Below are 6,000 nucleotides of genomic sequence, written 5' to 3'. Positions count from 1 at the left end.
ACAACCAGATAATCAGCAAAAGACGTCAGCAAAGAAAGAAAAGTACTATCCTGATGAAATTGTATTTTGTGTTTGTGTTTAATGTGTTGAAAGTTATGGCTATTTTGGATCTTATTTCAGTTCATTTTATCACATGGGGTATTGTGTGTTATAGAGGTCGATTGTTGTAGATCTATGGTGGCATATCAATTGGAAGATTGTTTTTGATTGACAGCTGTTTTTAGTTTCACTGAAGCTAAGCCATTTCCCTTTTTTTAATCGTTTTCATAGTCCACAATGTAAATGCATATTTTGTATCACTTATACGGTGTGGTTTTTTTTGGGAGTGTTTTAATGAATACTGTTAATTTTGTTCCTGTCAGTATGGTGGCTATAATAATACTTTAAAATATTGTAACAACACACATGCCCGTCACATTTCAGTGATTTTATTATCATTATCTTAAATAAAGACATAAAACATCCATTTTACTTTGCAGATAAAAATGAAACGTTTAATTTTAGTGTGCATTTACAAATATTATAACGTATCATTTTCAATACAACATTAGAGCAAGGCATTCTGTGGACATCTGCAAGGGTTTGGTTGGTGTCAAATCTAAAATCTGATCAGTCGAGGTACATGTTTTTCTGGAGACCGGCACTACTTTTTGAAGCCATCTTGCACATTAACTGGCGGGGCAAGACTGGGGGCTACGGGGTGCGATGAGGTCTTCCTCAAACCCAGCTCATCAGTCTTTGGGTTCGAGGTCTGCTGAGCTCGATGCATCTCCAGATTCCTCTTCCACTGGAAACAGAGAGCTGTAGCCTCAGCGCCGTCCGAGTCTGGCTCAGGCTGCTTCAAACCCTGGAATAAGAGAGTAACTGTACAGGTCTGCCAGCTCAGGATACGAATCACAGGGCATTACATAAATAATGTGGGCTGAATCCCAGAGGTGCTCATTACGGTTTTGTCAGTGTATGTCTGTGCTGCTAAATTTACTATGATGCAGGCTGTCTCAGCAGCATGGACCCCACGCAGCACCGTCTGGAGGAGATTCTGTGCGTTCTTCACCAGGATCTCATCAGAAGATTTGCACCCGGGTGTTACAGCATTGACGCTAAAACAAGAGGATATTCATCACATTTCATTGTTATAACTTTAGCCAAGGAGCGTTTTATACAAAACATTTCCAGGAAACTTGGTTTAAGGTTGTGATACGTGTCTTGAATGAAACCATTACATTTTAGCGAAGATTGAGGATTTTTCCAACTTTCTTTAAAGGCATAGTGTCAGGTTTTAATGAGCAGGTGGACCCAAAAATGCAGGAGTAAGATAAGGTAACATAACGTGTCCCTTAGTTAAGGCTAAAGTTCTTACAAAACAAAATCCACAAACATCACTGAAAACTAGGAAATTACTCAAACAGGCTGAACTGAAAAAACATGGAAAACACTGGTGAACAAGAACAACTCAAGCAAAGGATCTAAGGGTGAATGACGTGAACGGTCAAGATGTACGACTGAAAACTGCAGCACAGAGACTTTAACTGAGACGTTAACTGATGTCTATCAGTAAGTGTAATTTAGTTCTCCTTAATTACATTCAAGGCGACTGTTGGGCAGGCAAATGTGCTCTACTTTGTGCAATTCTGGTAATATTTTCAAGCTTGGTTTTCAGTGTGACTTTTGGGTTAAACGTTTCTGACCTGGAGATGATGTTGAGCTGGTTGGTGATGGTGAGAATCTGCTCAACAATGAGTGACAGCTCGACCGTGCTCTGTTTATCCAGGCAATGGTTGGCAATGACTCCGATGAATTGAGTCAGGGATTGGCAGTTTGAGATCACATCTTTGGCTGCAGTGACAAATCCCTGCTTATTCTGAAAAGAGAAATCCTTGCATATAACTGTGTCTGCAAATATCAAGACAGAACGGACTAAGTGACCTCTGATGGGTCTTACTGGTATTGGGCCTTTCTTCTTCAAGTACTGAGTCATGCAGCATATTGTGTCGGCCATCTTCCTGGTCATCTGGACGATTCTGTTGTCCTTGGGATCCCAGCTGTTACTTTCTTGTTTTAGAAACAGGGAGGTGTAGGTCAGTGAAGAAGCTTTGAACGCACCAAACCCGGCACCGTCCTTGTAGAGAAAAATAAGGGCTGGATTTATTGTGGCATAAAGAAATCTGTTAAAATCTTGTCAATCGTTAGATACCTACAAATTTGTTCATATATCCAGGTTCAGTTTTGGCCAAAGCTGTCACCTTTCTCTTTATTTCTGGAGCATCCCCACGTTTTGTGTCGCCTTTCAGCCAGGATGTCGTTGCCTTGTCAGAGGAAACGTCTACTTCTTTGACTTTAGATGGAACTGCAGCCAGCACGTCTTCAGGTGTTCTGCCCTGTAGACCCGTCCTGATGTGATCTTTGGTGTCTTGGTGAACCCTATCCTGCTTCCTGATTTCCTCCACCACATAGTGAGCCTTAGCTGACCAGCACTGTATCTGCACTTCCAAACTGAGTGTGTCACATATGAATTGAGTCTCTACCTTGAGCCTTGCCCTGCTGATCACATCAGAAACCTGAAAGGACAAGTGGTCGTTGATAGACCTCAGGTTTGAACGGGTGCGTGGGTCCTGGATGTAGTTTAAGCAGTCTTCCACTTTTTTTGTTGCAGCCTTTACATTTTCTAAAAGTTCCTCGGACGCGATTTCAAATTTTTGCCCTGTATCTTCTACGTCATTCTCCCTGTAGTGTTTGGCTGCAAAATACGCAATGCTGACAATATTTTGTAGTGCAGCATCATAATCCCTATTTGCTTTGCTTAAATGACCACAGAGGACTCTAATTTTAATCAAAAGACGTCTCTTAAGGAATTCAGATTTTGCAAGTTGCATCACTCTTGGCATGTAGTCAAGCTCATCTGCTTCTTCAACGTAGGCCTCACTCAGGGTTTTCAGTTCATCCTGGTGGCCCGTTAACTGTTTTGATTTGAAACCACTTCTACAATTTAGGCTGGTGACCCTTGCGGCCTCCTGGATACGAAGTGAGCTTTCCGACAATGCCGACAGCTGCTTCTTAGGGCTCAGCTGATTAATTGCCGCTGATGTTCCCAAAATCTTATCGAGAGAATTTAGCAAAATCTGAATAGAGAGACCCCAGAGGATACAGAGTCCCTCCAGCTGATCTACCTGTCCATCCATGGAGGCGGAGAACTCGACCAGATACTTTGTGTTGTTCTGGGCTTTGTTTAGCTTGTTGTGTAAAACACTGAACGTTTCTTGGCCGTCACTGTGTGAGGTTAAATCCGATGACGTCAACAGCTGGACCACGTCAGCACATAAATTCATCACTTCATTTAGTTGCTGCGTGGCAGTGGCTGCCCCTGTTGGCAGATTTCTTTGCAGCTCCGTGTAAACAGCTTGATGCCAGGATCCGGCTACTGGCAGTAAAACTTTCCTTATGTTGTTAATAAGGTCAGAAAACTGTGAGCTGTGTTTGTAGATGCTCTCTGTGCTCCTTGCTGAGCTCATTGCCGTCTCTTGAGCCGTCTGGACGAGCAGCGGCGTCAGCGACACCAGCTCTGCTCGGAAACCTTCCAACGTTTGACAATCAACCGCATCCACAATGGCCAGAGCTTCCTTTGCAGCTCGAGCGTAACAATTTGACACCTCAAGAACACAAGTGCAGGCTTGGTTGAGAACTGTCACATCTTTCTCTTTAGTCACAGTCACGACTTCATACAAAAGGGGTAAAAGGTCAAATTCTCTAGGCTTGTGGATCAGTGTGGGTACTTCGGAGACAGCTGGGCTCTTTAAATCATCAATGTCATATTTATGAGGCAGTTCCGCTTCTATGGTTTCCTCATCTGACTGCTCCTTCTCATGCTCGGCATGGGAATCCTTCTCCATAACCTCCAAAATAGGAGAATGAGAGCCTCTTATCATATGATCCAGGTTCAGTTCACAGGTGTCTTTTACTGGTAAATCTAACTGTGAGATTTCAGGCTGACGTGCCCCCTCTCGCAGTGGGCTCAGGAGATTTGGATGCTGCTGACCATCCAGTCCCTCTCTCAGCACTTTGAAATGCTGAATGACTGTTGATACATTGTCTGAAAAGGTAGAATATACCTCTACATTTAGACTGGTACCAAAAAGCATGTCCCTGATTGACTCAGCCACTTTGTTCTGAGATGATTGAACCTGTTTCAGCAGGACCAGGAGGCCATTCCTGTAGATGGGGTTATCACTTGTATCCAAGTGCCTCCTCACTGAGTGGATCACCAACTTCATGTGACAGCTGAGGTTTGTTGCATTTCTATCAAACAGTCTGTAGCTCTGCTCTCTGTACGCTTCGTCACATCCATGTCGGTCATTGACCATCTCATTAATAGCAATACTAGTGAACTCCCTCACATCCATTATATCACTTATAGCATCCTGAAGCTGACTGGTCTCCTCCTCCCATTTCTGACAGACCTCATGAAGCTTTTGAACAGTTTGCATCGAATTACCCGCCAGCTCCAGTGAAAGAGGCGCAATCCGAGCTCTGACTCTTGTGAGGCATGCCCGTGAGTTCTCCACATTCTCCAAACTCTTCGCCTCAACGGCCACAGCTGAGATAAAATTTGCCACTTGTGCTATTCCATCAGTGGAGGTTATGAAATCCTCCACTAGTGGCTGAAAAAAGTTGAGATCCATCTTTGTAGAGGAATCGGCAGCAAGGATCTGTCTCATCGCACTTAATTGCTCCTCATGTGCTGAAGATGCTGTTAGAAATGTGTCCAAGACTTGATAGAGAATCGCACTCATCAAATCTTTGTCAAGCATTTGTATCTGTTGCACCAAACAAGTCAAGGAATTCTCAAGACTCCCATCATCAAGATTCTCAGACGAATTAAAAATCATTTTCATGTCAGACCAGAACTGCAGGATGTGACGACAGTGGCCGACCACTCTTTGTTGAAACTCTCTTCGAGAAGAGTTTGCCACGAGCATACAGTGAAACACAAGATCTCTTACCATGCTGTCGAAGCCACTGCTTTGGATTGAAGAGGGGGAGGAACTAGTCAGTATTTGCAGCAAACTGGTTTTCCTCCCTGTGTAATAACCAACAGGACCATGTGATCCTATATGACATTCCCTATTAAGGGTTATGATTATGTCGCTCACTGTGCTCTGCACCTTGTACAGAATGTACCTCTTGGCTTCCTGTGCCTGTTCACTTGCTGGGTGTTTGATGATTGTGCACATGGCCGTGTGCAGCATGGAGATGCACCTCTTTAGGGTGTCCAGTGAGTCAAGAAGCTGATTGGTTTGTCTAGGATCCTTTAAGGAATGTGCTCTCTCTATTGTCAGACTGTTGAGGAGTAACAGGGCCTCAGAGAACACCTGGAAAGATCTGAGCAGAGACTTCATGTCTGAGGAAGAGCAGAGCTCAGAGAGGCACTCCAACACTCGATCAGCAGCTGCAACAACTCTCCTGACAGTCGCGCCATCGTCCACCAACAGAACCTATGAGCAGAGAGATAGATGAGGTCAATATGTTGCTGCTGCTGGAAAGTTTCTTATACTTTCTCATCAACGCAAGCAGCGTGAAACTGTGTATTGATCAACCATCGGTTCCAACTATCTCAACTTCTATTATATTGACACTCTGGGTCCCCGGAGGACAAGGACTTCGGAAAACTCTTGACAATACCTCTAACACCATGATGAGGTTGACATTTGTATCTTTTTTTTTAAAAAGAATGGTGACACACATAGAAGGATTTGTTGCTGTTGTGAACCTTCTGTGCAGAAAACCTCCCGCTGTGATGTGCATGTATTAAATTCCCTGGATTTCAGCCACATAAGTGTCTGTACAGACAAAAATATTGTACAAACTCTGGAAATACAGTGGGTTCCAAATAACATGCTTCCTCTCTACAAAGTGCAGTACAAGTGCATGATCGAGTGCTGAGACAGATCAGCAAAGTATTTAGCGAGAAGAGGAAACAGTTTGACTTTGAAAATTAAGCTATAA

At 43.5% G+C, this 6,000-nt stretch overlaps 1 protein-coding gene across 1 annotated transcript in view; it reads left to right on the top strand.

Moving 5' to 3' along the window:
* Window positions 1-466, top strand: part of LOC133966536 (zinc finger CCCH domain-containing protein 6) — a gene marked incomplete in the record, with an annotated part of 8,006 nt that extends 7,540 nt beyond the window's left edge. The window contains 1 exon segment of the mRNA XM_062401520.1: window positions 1-466.
* Window positions 467-6,000: the final 5,534 nt, after the last annotated feature.

The sequence above is a fragment of the Platichthys flesus genome, chromosome 12 (genome assembly GCF_949316205.1).
Source record: "Platichthys flesus chromosome 12, fPlaFle2.1, whole genome shotgun sequence".
Taxonomy (NCBI): Eukaryota; Metazoa; Chordata; class Actinopteri; order Pleuronectiformes; family Pleuronectidae; genus Platichthys; species Platichthys flesus.
The sequence above is the reverse complement of the archived record's forward strand: the minus strand, read 5'-3'. Positions and strand labels throughout refer to the sequence as shown.